The sequence below is a fragment of the Hemitrygon akajei genome, chromosome 2 (assembly GCF_048418815.1).
Source record: "Hemitrygon akajei chromosome 2, sHemAka1.3, whole genome shotgun sequence".
Taxonomy (NCBI): Eukaryota; Metazoa; Chordata; class Chondrichthyes; order Myliobatiformes; family Dasyatidae; genus Hemitrygon; species Hemitrygon akajei.
The window spans coordinates 12,698,384-12,712,247 of NC_133125.1; positions in this window are offsets into that span (position 1 = coordinate 12,698,384).

Sequence of the window (13,864 nt, forward strand, 5' to 3'; positions counted from 1 at the left end):
GGGAGAGTATAAGACCAGAGGAAACAGCCTCGGAATAGAGGGGCGTCCTTTTAAAGCGGAAATGACAAGGAATTTCTTTAGCCAGAGAGTGGTAAATCTGTGGAATTCTTTGCCACAGGCGGCTATGGAGGCCAAGTCTTATGTATATCTAAGGCAGAAGTTGATAGATTCTTGATTGGCCAGGGCATGAAGGGATATAGGGAGAAGGCAGGAGATTGGGGCTGAGAGGAAAATTTGATCAGCCATGATGAAATGGCGGAGCAGAGTCGACGAGTCAAATGTCCTAATTCTGCTCCTATATCTTATGATCTTATGGTGATGAGCACTGTGCTGAACTGCCCCTCACCAATAACTATGGTTACGCATATTCACGCTTAACAATCACTTTTTCCCTTTGCACTATTGAGAACAGTGGCATTCGGTTTATTTATTTCTTGTAATGGATCATTTTGCTCTCGGTGTGAACAATTGTTAATTGTCAATTCTAGCAATTGAAACCATTAATTTTCGGTGTCTATAACTCCGTCCAATTAAAAGACATAATGTGAGCCATGTGTTTCCTTTGTTTAATGATCAAATAATGAAAATCTCTGAAAATTATGACTGGATCATTGATGAAGGTCCATCAGTCATTAATTCTTTAAATGGACTTATATTTTGCAGTTTAACAGCCAAAGACCAAAGGTTAATGATACTGTATAAAGTCAAATTGATGACATCACATTATAGACTCTCTAACCACTGAGCTACCAGGAAGTCTGACAGCTGACTTATCCTTTGAAAATGAGGTGCAAACTCTAACAATATTTTCCGTGTTTTCCTGTGTCACATTTCCAAATGAATCCCATACTGAATGGCTATTCATCAGTAACTATAGTTGAAGTACAACAATATAAAATTGAACCTATAATATCACAATGTAAGATCATAAGACATAAGAGCAGAATTAGTCTATTCGGCCCATCGAGTCATGGCTGATTTATTATCCCTCTCAACCCCTTTCTCCTGCCTTCTACCTGTAACCTTTGACATCTTGACTAATCAAGAACTATCAACCTCTGCTTTAAAAATACCCAAAGGCTTGGCTTCCACAGGCGCTGTGGCAATGAACCCATTGGTTAAAAAAAAATCTCTTCATCTTTGTTCTAAATGGATGCCCCTCTATTCCCCGTCAGAATACAGTCAACGCCTCAATTCCTTCTACCGAAGTGCATGACCAAGTACTTCCCTACACTATATTCCATCTGCCATATAACGTGAAAGAAGCGGTCCCAGCACCAACACCTGCAGAGCACCCCTTGTCACTGGCAGCCAACCAGAAGAGACTCCCTCTATTCTGACTCTTTGCCTCCTGCCAGTCAGCCCATACTAGTACCTTTCTGTAATACCCTGGGCTCTTATCTTGCTTAGCAGCCTACCGTGCGGCACTTTGTCAAAGGCCTTCTGAAGATTCAAGCAAACAACATCCACTAACTCTCCTTTGTCCATACTGCCTGTTATACCCTCAAAGAATTCCAACAGATTTGTTAGCAGGAGTTGCTCTTGAGGAAACCATGTTGTCCTTGGCCTTCGTTATCATGTGTGTCCAAGCACCCCAAAACCTCATCCTTAATAATAGAGTTCAGGAACCGGGGCTATGATGAGTAGAAAGGGGAGACCAGCAGCCAACTAGAAAAGGCTCCCTTTATTCCCACTCTCTACCTCCTACCTATCAGCCAGTGCTCCATCCATGCTGGCATCTTTCCTGTAGTACCATGGTCTCTTATCTTGTTGAGCAGCCTCAGGTGCCGCGCCTTGTCAAAGGCCTTCTGAAAATTCAAGAGAAGACTCTGTGGCAGTCTGAATTGCCGATTCATTCAGCATTCTTTCCCAAACTCTTCAGCTTTTTAGAGCTGGCACATTTTAACATGACAAGTACGATCCCAGAATCATGGAGGAAGGGACTGATTGTTTAAATTTTCCATATGGATGTAGTTTAGTTGTTTATATAATAGTCTCTAGTTAAATCCTAAATTGTTAGCAAACATGTGGCAATTGCCGTATTCATTCAGGTACCATGTTGAACCACCTGGATCAGATGGGATTTATTTTTAGAAAGCCTTCAGCCAATAATCTTCAACAAGTACTTAATATTCATGGTAAAAGTCACCTACTGACTCAGAACCTATGCTTTCTGAGACAGAGATATTTTCTCAGCTAAACATGAACTGTATAGGCTTAGTAAAGATAAGTTCACATAAAATCACAAGAGTTCACAAAAATGCTGGTATTAAACAAATAATATTCACATTAACACTCTACCTTTGAATTCTCCTATTAGACTTATACTAGGAAAAGAACTGTCAGGAATACTGATATCTGAATTAGGAATAGGACTAGACTATTCCACAAGTCCATTTCACAATTTACTAAGAATATAATTGATCTGACTGAATTATTTCCATCTTTCTCTGGTTTCGTGGAATCTGAATCTGAATCTAACCTTTCACCTCACTCAATCATTTGGAATCTACCTACCTCTGCCTAAAAGCATTCCAAGCCTACACTTCTGTCTCCCTTTGAGAGAGAGGGAGAGAGAAAGACTTCCAAACACTCACGATGCTCTGAGAAAAAAATAGCCTCACCACTATTTTAAATGTGAGGCAACACCCCCCTCACCCATTTCATTGTTTTTAAATGGTGAAACATCCCCATTTCTAAATAATCCCATAAAAGGAAGCAAGCATTCAACATTCACTCGGTCGAGAATCGTCAAAACTAAAAGTGTGTGTGTGTGTGTGTGTGTGTGTGTGTGTGTGTGTGTGTGTGTGTGTGTGTGTGTGTGTGTGTGTGTGTGTGTGTGTGTGTGTGTGTGTGTGTGTGTGTGTGTGTGTGTGTGTGTGTGTGTGTTTGTTCACCAGACCGAGTCAAGGTTGACAATATGAAGGAGTTACTGTTACTCCTCTCCTGTTTAATGAATTTCAGTGTTGTACAATCAGTTCAGTTTCTTTTTTGTTTTGTCAGCCGCCCGCGAAACACCGACGTATATCGCCCGCACCATCTCGATTGCGTCACAGCCTGGTATGCAAGCACCAAAATGGAAATGTCTGCAGAAACTGGTGGATACTTCCCAGTCCATCACACACAAAGCCTTCCCCACTGTTGAGCACATCTACGTGAAGATCTTCCACAAGAAAGCCACATCCATTATCTCTTCTCCCTACTACCATTGGACAGGAGGTACAGGAGCCTAAGGTCCCACACCACAAGGTTCAGGAACAGTTATTACCCCTCACATCGGGCTCCTGAACCAGCCTGGATAACTTCACTCACCTCAACTTTGAATTGATTCCACAACCTATAGACTCACTTTTCAAACAACACACACAAAATGCTGGTGGAACACAGCAGGCCAGGCAGTATCTATAGGGAGAAGCACTGTCGACGTTTCGGGCTGAGACCCTTCGTCAGGACTCTTCATCCCATGTTCTCAATATTACTTGTTTTTTTTATTTGCACAATTTGTTTACGGTACTCTTGCACATTGGTTGTTTGTCAGTCTTTGACCATGTATTCAGTAGTTTTGATCAATTCTGTTGTATTTATTTTCCTGTGAATGCCTGCAAGAAAATGAATCTCAGGGTTGTATATGGTGACACATATGTACTTTGATAAAAATTTACTTTCATTTCTTTACGTATACAGACAGCTGGACATGATCTCTGCTCCTCTAACCTGTAGGACCATAAGATATAAGAATAGAATTAGGACATTTGGCCCATCGGGTCTCCTCCACCATTTTATCATGCCTGATCCATTATCCCTCTCAGCCCCAATCACCTGTCTTCTCCTCATAACCTTTCATGTCCTAACTAATCAAGAACCTATCAACCTCTGATTTAAATATACCCAGTCACTTGGACTTCACAGCTGCCTGTGACAATGAATTCCATAGATTCACCACCCACAGGCTAAAGAAATTCCTCCTCATCTCTGTTCTAAATGGATGTCCCTCTATTTTGAGCCTGTTTCGTCTGGTCTTAGACTTCCCCACCATAGGAAATATCCTCTCCACATCCACTCTATCAAGGCCTTTCACCATTCAATAGGTTTCAATGAAGCCACCCCTCATTTCCTCTTTCCTTGGCCCCTGGCTCATATATGAAAGGAAAAGCCTTAGAACCAGAGCAAGCCATGGAAGATGCTGGAACTCTGAAGTAAAAGCTGGAAACATTCAGCAGATCAGGTAACACAGAGGCACAAGATATTGGAATTCGGAGCAACAAACTATCTGCTATAGAAACTCAAAGGGTTGAGCAGAATTTATGGGAGGAAAGGAATTGTCGAAGTTTCAGGCCGAAACCCTGCTTCAGGACTGAGGGTGTCGAGGAGAGAAGGCCTGCATGGACAGGGGAAGGGGAAGTAGCAAGAAAGGATCTGGAGGTGATTGGTAGACTGAGGAGGGGTGTAGCATAACGGGCAGGTAATGCCAGGTAGGGGAGGGTGAGTGGGTGTGGCAGGTGAATGATGGATGGAGGCAGACAGAGAGAGAGAAAAAAAGGAAAAAGAAATAGATGGAATGCAAAGAGGGGAGGGTGAAGATGAGAGATGATGGCTGGAGAGAGTTTAGCAGGAACTCAAAATGCTACAATGGACATCTGTAGAAAATTACACCAAATTAGTGCTTCAGATCAATGAGTTTTCATCAGAATTGTTTTATTGTTTTAGCTTGAAGGATAATTTAGCCCAGATTTACAAACATCCCTACAAATAACAATATTATATTGACCACATCATGTGCTTGAGCGATGTTGATTGAGAGGTAACTATGGGTCACTGATTTTCTCTGGTTCCACACTCCCAGATTTTATTTCAGACTTTCAGTATCTGCAGTTTTGTAGTTGCATTGCTCCCTCCCATCCAGAGAAGTATTCCATAAGATTATTTTCAGTGCCCAGTGGAGCAGGTTGGGTCTCGACATTAGTCCCACAACACACACAAAATGCTGGTGGAACACAGCAGGCCAGGCAGCATCTAGAGAAGTCTCTTACTATCTTTCCTTTCAGTTAGTCCTGACGAAGGGTCTCGGCCCGAAACGTCAACAGCACTTCTCCCTATAGATGCTGCCTGGCCTGCTATGCTCCACCAACATTTTGTGTGTGTTGCTTGAATCTCCAGCATCTCAGATTCCGATCAGATTCAGATTCAGTTTATTGTCATTTAGAAACCACAAATGCAATGCAGTTAAAAAATGAGACAATGTTCCCCCAGAATGATATCACAAAAGCATATGACAAAACAGACTACACCAGAAAATCCACGTAACGTTTGGCAATCCCCAATCCAGAGTCCGGAGAGGCTGCTGCGTATTAATATCGCGCTACCGTCTAGCGCGTTCCCCGGAAAGGAGCTCCAAATTTACCAGACAAAAACAAGACCAAAAACTAAAGCTACAAGACCTGCACAAGACCACATAATTACAACATACAGTTACAACAGTGCAAACAATAGCATAATTGATAAAAAACAGATTATGGGCACAGTAAAAATAGTCCAAGATGTTAAAGGACTGTAAGTTCAAAAGAAATCACCACACAGTTTCCACAAGTCCCCAGGGTCCCGACAGACTCGCCATCCCACACCGGCGGCAGAAGGGAATACCCCCGCTATGGACTTCCAAAGGCACCGCCCGACTCAGCCTCGCAGACGCAGCACACACCTGCAGGTTTCCTCGTGTTTACATTAGTCCCACTATGCTTTTGATTCCTGGTTTTGTCTGAGGTCTTAATAACATCTGTGTCCACACCCACCTTCCCTGAAAAAGAGCCCAATGATCCAAAATTCTAATGCCCTCCCTCCTACACCAACTCCTTAGCCATGTGTAAAACAGTATGATCTTCCTACTTTGGGCTACACTGGCATGTGGCACAGGTAGCAATCCTGGGATCACAACCTCGGAGATCCTGTCCTTTAACTTATCACCTGACTCCCTGAGCTCACTTTGCAGAGCCTTGTCCCTCTTCTTACCTATGTCATTGGTCCTTATATGGACCACGACCTCTGGCTTGTGACCCTCCCTCTTATGTTTGCTGAGGACTCGATACGAGATGTCCTGGGTCCTGGCACCCATACATCTGAAAATCTCACTCTCGTCCACAGAACCTCCTTTCAGTTCCCCTAACTAGCGAATCACCACAGCTCGCCTCTTCTCCCTCCTTCCCTTTTGAGTCACAGAGCCAGGCTCAGCTCTTGTTGGTTGTTAATGGAAATGACACATTTCACTCTATGTTTTGATGCATATGTGATAAAATAAAGGAATCTGAATCCGACAAATTATTAGTCCCTCACTCTCAGCTAGTAAGCAATGTGAGAGAAAACTTCTCAGGGCTTCTACAATCTTATCCCTCAACTTCAAGCTCAGTTTGGACGTGAAGTCAAGTATCTGTTTGCTGGAGCTGCAGATGTTGCTGAGGTCCTGGGAGCAACCAGTCCTGCATCTGTGGTCGGGACCACCTGCACACAATGAGGCATTAAAGAAAGTGCCCGAGCTTGCAGATGGTCTGGATGCAAGATGCCAATTACTGCATTAGTGTGGATGCCAAGTTCCCAGGGCTTCCCATGACTCATGTCATCCAGCTGCCCTGGCAGTTGCTGTATAATTTACAACATATTGGGTTTCACAGGATGCTGGCTAAGCAGATATAATGATTGGTAGTTTGTGCATTTGGGGATGGAACATTGATTATAATAGCTACATACATGTTGTTTTGGGGGGTTTAGCTCAATGGTCAGGAATATAAATATGAGAATAAAGCTAATGCATAAAAATTTTTAAATAAGAATGATCTGGGAAAGTGACACAGGGCAGTACTAAAACTACATTCGGTGGCCAATTTATTAGGTAGACCTGTACATCTGCCCGTCAATGCAAATATCTAATCAGCCAATTATGTGGCAACAGCTTAATGCACAAAATATGTAGATGTGGTCAAGAGACTGTTATTCGGACCATCAGAATGGAGAAGAAATTTGATATAAGTCACTTTGACTGTGGAATGATTGTTGGTGCCAGATGGGGTGATTTGAGTATCTCAGAAACTACAGATCTCTTGGGATTTGTCATGCACAATGGTCTCTAGAGTTTACAGAGAATGGTGTGAAAAACAAAAAAGAAAACATTTAGTGAGCCGCAGTTCCGTGGGTGACAATGCCCTGTTAATGAGAGAGGCCAGACTAGTTCAAGCTGACAGGAAGGCGAAAGTAACTCAAATAACCAGGAGCTACAACAGTGGTGTGCTGAAGAACATGTCTGAACACACAACATATTGAACCTTGAAGTGGTTGGGGCCACAGCAGCAGAAAACCGCACCGGCTTCCACGACTGCACTTAATTAATTGTCCACAGACTGTAGTGTTGGAGTTTTCACCTCATTTCCCGAGGATAAGTCAGCTACCATGCTCCCTGGTAGCTCAGTGGTTAGAGAGTCTATAATGTGATGTCATCAATTTGACTTTATATTGTATCATTAACCTTTAGTCCTCGGCTGTAATTTGCAAAATATATCATTTTTAAAGAATTAATGGCTGATGGACCTTCATCAATGTTCCTGTCATGACTTTCAGAGACCTTTACTTATCTGATCATTAAACGAAAGAAACACTTGACCCACCTCATTCTTTTTAATTGGACAGAGCGATACACGCCTAAAATGAAGTGCTTCAACTGGCAGAATGATAATAATTTATAGCAAAAGCAAAATGATTGATTACAAGAAACAAGTTAATGGAATGGCACTGTTCTCAATAATGCAAAGGGAAAAGATGATCATTAAACAGGAATAGTCAATAACTATAGTTACTGCTGAGGAGCAGTTCAGCACAGTGCTCATCACGTAATGTAGCAGTTAGCATAATGCTTTACAGTGCCAGTGATCAGAGTTCAAATCCCACTGCTGTCTGTGAGGAGTTTGTACGTTTTTGCATGACTGCGTGAATTCCCTCAGGTGCTCCGGTTTCCAGTGATAAACAGCTTAGGGTTAGTTAGTATGTTGATGCCCGAAGCATGGCAACACTTGCAGGCTGCCCCAGCACATGCTTGGACTATATTGGTTGTTGATGCAAATTTACTGTATGTTTCATTGTACAGTACATGTGACACATAAAGGTAATCTAATCTAATCAGCATGGCATCAGGGAGTGTGTGGAGCTTCACTTACATGCAGCCACCGGTGTCCAATTAACTAGCTGTTTTTTCTCTTCCTGTTGCAGTACATCTTTCAGTTCTCACAATCGGTCCTTCTTCCCCCTTCTGGCCCTGGGAGAACTGGCTGTACAGCTTTGTTGGCAAGAGGGAGTTGGTGAAGAAGCTGTCAGGCAGAGATTCTCTCCAATCACAGAGGCAGATACAATCATCATCGTCATCATTATGTGTCAGCCGATGTCTGTGTAGAGTTTTCACACACTCCCTCTGACTGTGTGGGCTGGTAAATTGTAAGTATTCCCCCTAAAGTGTGGGCTTCTGGTAGTACTGGGGGAGTTGAAGGGAATTTGGGGGAATAACAGAAAGGGATTAACGTAGAATTGGTGTTGTGTGTGTGTTTGATTGTCAGCAAGACTCGATGGGCTGATGGGCCTGTTCCTGTGCTGCATGTCTTCAGAAACTCTGGATCTTCTCAGCCTCATTACATGTACATGAGACTTCTGCCTATCTGAACTGAAAGGGCCCATTCAAATTCGTCAACAATGCGATTCTTTGCCATGACATTTTTGGGATTTGAACTCAAGTGTATCAAAATTAAATTGTATAGCACTTAAAATGTCCAGTGCTAACTGAGGCAGTTTCTGGTTTGGAGGTTCCCATGCCTCTCCCTTTCCTGATACTTTCATGCATGAATGAAACAAAACAATAGCTGGAGACCAATTTCCACAGAGAGATCATCCCTGCAAGAACCTAATACTCCACTTCTGTGGCATCATAGTATTACCTTCTGTCTACATGACACATTACTTCTGCTACTTGAAGTTTTTTTTTGAATAACAGCTATCTTGTCACAATCTGTGAAACTGCACAGCAAAACTTTGCTCTTACTGCTGAAGTATATTTGCCACGTAACATAAATAGACCTGCAATGCAAATCCTCCCTCTTTGGCACCTTTAGCACCTTTTATCTAAACTAAAACTACTTCAGACGAACACCCAAAAACATTGGTCATGTTAACAGGTTATGTTTATAAGCAAAGGCTTTACTTGTCTTCATTCCGTCCCAAGATAAAACGCAACACGTTTTAAAATCCATCAATGAAAAAGACAGCAAGACATTTTTCATTAGCTTATAGAGTCATAGTTCTTTAAGGTTGGTATAGCCGGCGGTGGTAATATGGACAGGCTCCCACTACTTATTAAATGCTCCCAATAGTGTGCGTCTCAAATAGGCTCTGACAACCAAGTCCAGCTCCTGGCCTTCACCTGTGGCTTAGCTACTAAGCCTGGCGGAACCATTTCTACCGACAGGAGAAGGGGCAAAGACAGGTTACTGGCACCTTAAAACCAGTTGCTTTGGGCAGATGAGGCTCATCAGCCGTGGTTGGCAGCTCACCTAGGAGAAGGAAAACTCTGATCTCAAACTTCCACTGCCTTTGGCTATGCCCACTCATGTGGAAGGCTTCAGGAGTAAACCCTGAGGGATAAATCCAGAGCTGGCGTTTCCTAAGGCAGTCCTACGTTGAGTTCGATGCTGACTGGTAACTCCTCTGATGCTGCTGGTACCAAACTGTATCGGCCTCTGCCGTTCCTTTGGGTTCACCAGATGCGAGGAGAGGGATCACCAGCTTGCTCTCCATATCATAGTATTCAGGCTTGCATATCTAGATGCAATATCCGTGGCCAGCTGTAACTTAAGGAGGCCCTCACCTCACTAATAGAATCCCAGAGCACCACAGCACAGAAGCAGGCCCTTTGGCCCATCTAGACCATGCTGAACTATTATTCTGCGTTGTCTCATCGGCCCGCATTTGGACCATAGCCCTCCATATCCCTCCAATCAATGTACTTATCCAGACCTCGTTTAAGTGTTGACATTCACCATTTCCACTGGCAGCCCATTCCACACTCCCACTGTCCTCTGAATGTGGAAGTTCCCCTCAGATACTCCTTAACTATTCATCTTTCACCTATAACCTATGACCTCTAATCTCACCCAACCTCAGAGGAAAAAACTTGTTTGCATTAACCCTATGTGTACCCCTTGAAGGAGTTATGAATTCTCTGTTGAGCGTTCATTATGGCAACTAGTCACGTGAGTGGGGTCACAGTAAAAGCGAAAGGGTTAAGTTACGTATTCATGCTTAATTCATAGTCGTCTGTAGCTTGGGACCACGGGGGTTATATCTTTGCTGACCACTGAGATAACACTCAATAACGCTTAATTGTACGTTTGCTCATTGCTCATAAAGGATTAAAACAGGGGCTTCAACTCTTTGAAGCATTTGTTGGAGCTGTGGGCGTATCACGCAAGTATAACAACTCTGTCAGGGGCAACAAGCTGGTGGCAATTGTTTTGTATTGATTTTGGATCAATTTGGATCATTTCTGCTGCTACACCCGCAGAATTTTATATACCTCTATCAAATCTCTACTCATTCTCCTACACCCCAGGGAATAAAGTCTGAACCTATTCAACCTCTCCCTATATATAACTCAGGTCCTCAAGTCCTGGCACAATCCTTGTAAATTTTCCCGGAACTCTTTCAATGAGATTGATATCTTTCCAGTAGACAGGTGGCTAGAACCGCACACCTGCAGTACTCCAAATTTGGTATCATCAGTTCAACCGTTCAAAGAGAAACCACCTTGCATCAGAACACATTCAACAAAGAAATGATCCAGCATATTCTACAAGTGATAACGAACCAGCTCTGAAATAAGACAGCAGTAAATGTGCTGAGAGGAGAAAAAACAATTTCACAATGTTCTACTTAGTTCCACAACTCAGAAGAATTATGTGAAACTATATGGGATAGATCCATTTTATTCATTTCCTCCATAACGCATCAGTGTAATTATCTTTCCAATTATTGCAAAGAATTTATCAGTAAAATTCATTCAATTAAAATATTTATAGTCTTTTTTTTCCGTGCTCACTTAATTACTTGCTGCCTGTTACACCCTAGCAATTGGGGCAACAATGAAGGTCCTCCATCTCTGGCAGGGTTCAAGGCTTCCTCCACAATGTCAGTAGCTTCCTCTTGGTTTTCACTACTGTCAGAATTACAAGTCCAGGGTGGAAACTCAGGAATACCATTGCATTCAGATGTAGAATAATTCTTCATTGCTGTTTCCATAATCATTTTGTTCTACCAATCAGGATTATTAGTCCTGAGTTGAACCCCCACACTTGGGGGACCAGTGGACCATTCTAAGTCTGTTCCTGTTTGGCATGAGTGACCCTACCAAGAGCCAAAGCATAAAGCCCTGACTCCAGCCAACATAGCCTCTCTTGGTCACTAAGGCACACAAGCCTCCAAACCATGACAAGGTAGTGGTCCTCTTGGAGGTTTCTACAGTCAGTGATCACTTTATTAGGTACCACCTCATCTGGCACCAACAATCATTCCAAGGTCAAAGTCACTTAAATCACATTTCTTCCCCATGTCTGATGTTTGGTCCAAACAACAGCTGAACCTCTTGACCATGTCTGCATGCTTTTATGTATTGAGTTACTGCCACATGATTGGCCAGAGGACACAGATTCAGAAAAGAAGGACGTCTATACGTAACAGAGATGAAGAGGAATTCCTTTAGTCAGAGGGTGGTAAGTCTATGGAATTCATTGCCGCAGATGACTGTGGAGGTCGAATCATTGGAGATATTTAAAGCAGAGGTTGATAGGCTCTTGATTAGTAAAGGCATCAAAAGTACAGGGAGCGGTCAGGAGAATAGGGTTGAGAGGGAAAATAAATCAGCCATGAAGGAATAGCAGAGCAGACCAAATAGGCCAAATGGCCTCATTCTATCCCTACGCCTGATGGCCAAGCTAGACCTTTGTCCTTTGGAGCGTAGGAGAATGAGGGGCCAACTTACAGAAATGGTTAAAATTATGAGAGGCTTTGATGAGGTGGATGGTATCAGTGTTTTCCCCAGGGTAGGGAAGACCTAGATGGCATAGATTAATGGTGAGAGCGGAAAGATTTAAAAGGGATATGAAGGGCAACTTTTTCATCCGGAGGGTGCTGAGTATATGGAACGAGCTGCCCGAGGAAGTGCGTGGAGGGATATGAACACAGGAAATTCAGACTAGCTGGGTGGGCACCATGGCCTGTATCTGTGCTTTATTCCTCTATGACTCTATTCCAGAGCTTCCCAAATGTTTTTGGGTTACCACCCCCGTGGCTCCAAAACCACATTCCCAGCTCCCCCTCTCCCTTTCCGGCCATTACATTAAAACTATCAACAATTTTGATTTCAAATGCACAGTGAAAGAAAATAGGAACTACAAATTCTAAGCAATGACAAATAATTGCAAGAATTATTCAAATCTAATTAAAGCTACAAGTAAAATTATTTCATTATTTAATTACAGTATAACAATTTTAATCAACAATTTTTGAGTGTACATTAGCAGTTTTCACTATTTTGTTGCTTTTTCTCCTTTCAATGAGATGGATGGGCTTGGCTCAGTGATATCAGCTTCTCAACATCAGGTTCAATGTCACTCAAGCATTTCAAATCCCAGAGTTCAGTAATTTGTAATCTGTTTCGTGGCTTTGAAAGAATTTGGGTGACTGCACTGAAACCGTGCTCCACCAAGTATGCCATTGAGAAGCCACTAAAGAACACCTTGGCCTTTTTCCACAGTGCAGGACAGAGTTCAGAGATTTCTTTCAGCAACCAAAAGCCTTGATAAGATTTTTTGAACCTCAGCTTCCATTCAAATTAATTCCATTATTCTTCATTGCAAAAGTTCAGGAATAAATCTACAAAGTGTATTACTCAATAGGCAATTCCTGAAAATCTTGAAATCTCTCTGGCATGTCCTTATGTGGCTCATCCAGGTGGGCACAGAATAATTAAAGATCATCATCTGGTGTTCTCTCTTTCTCTTCCAACTCAGAGAGGCTCAGAAATTGGAAGAGGACACGATGACCAACACTTAAATAGGGTTAACTTGGACAGAAATGGAGACAACTGATATGACTTTGATAAAATTCATATAATTTTCCTGCAATTTAAGATTGATTTCATTTAAACATTGCGAATAATTCTGACAAATAAGCAATGTCATGCCTAATATTCCTGAGTAGATTACTGAATGAACCATTCAAGTCTTCAAAGAGTTTCATCACAGTTTCAAATGTGCATAAAAATGTCTCAGGCAGTTTCCTTTTGAAAGCCATCTGGCATCTGTGTGCAACAGCAAGTGATCAAACTGTTCATTCTCCTCAATACAAAATGCTCAAAACAGACGGGAATTGAAAGCAGAGGACTGGATTTTATTTACTGCTGTGATAAAAGTATTTAATGACTTATGCAACCGACCATTTAGGCTTTTGGTGACAAGATGCTATCTGTGAATTACATCACAAATGGTAAATACGTCAGGTGCAGCTTTTTTCAAGGAAGTAATAACCCCACAATGGCACCTGTCATTGATGGCACCCCATCTGTTTAACACGCAAGAATGTTGGTGAGTGAAACGTCCTTCTCTTTGAGAAATTACTCAACAAACTGAAATATTGATTTCCCCCTTCATATCTGTTTCTAGTCCCCATGCAAATAACATAGAAACATAGAAAACTTACAGCATAATACAGGCCCTTCTGCCCACAAAGTTGTGCTGAACATGCCCCTACCTTAGAAATTACGAGACTTCCCCATAGCCCTCTATTT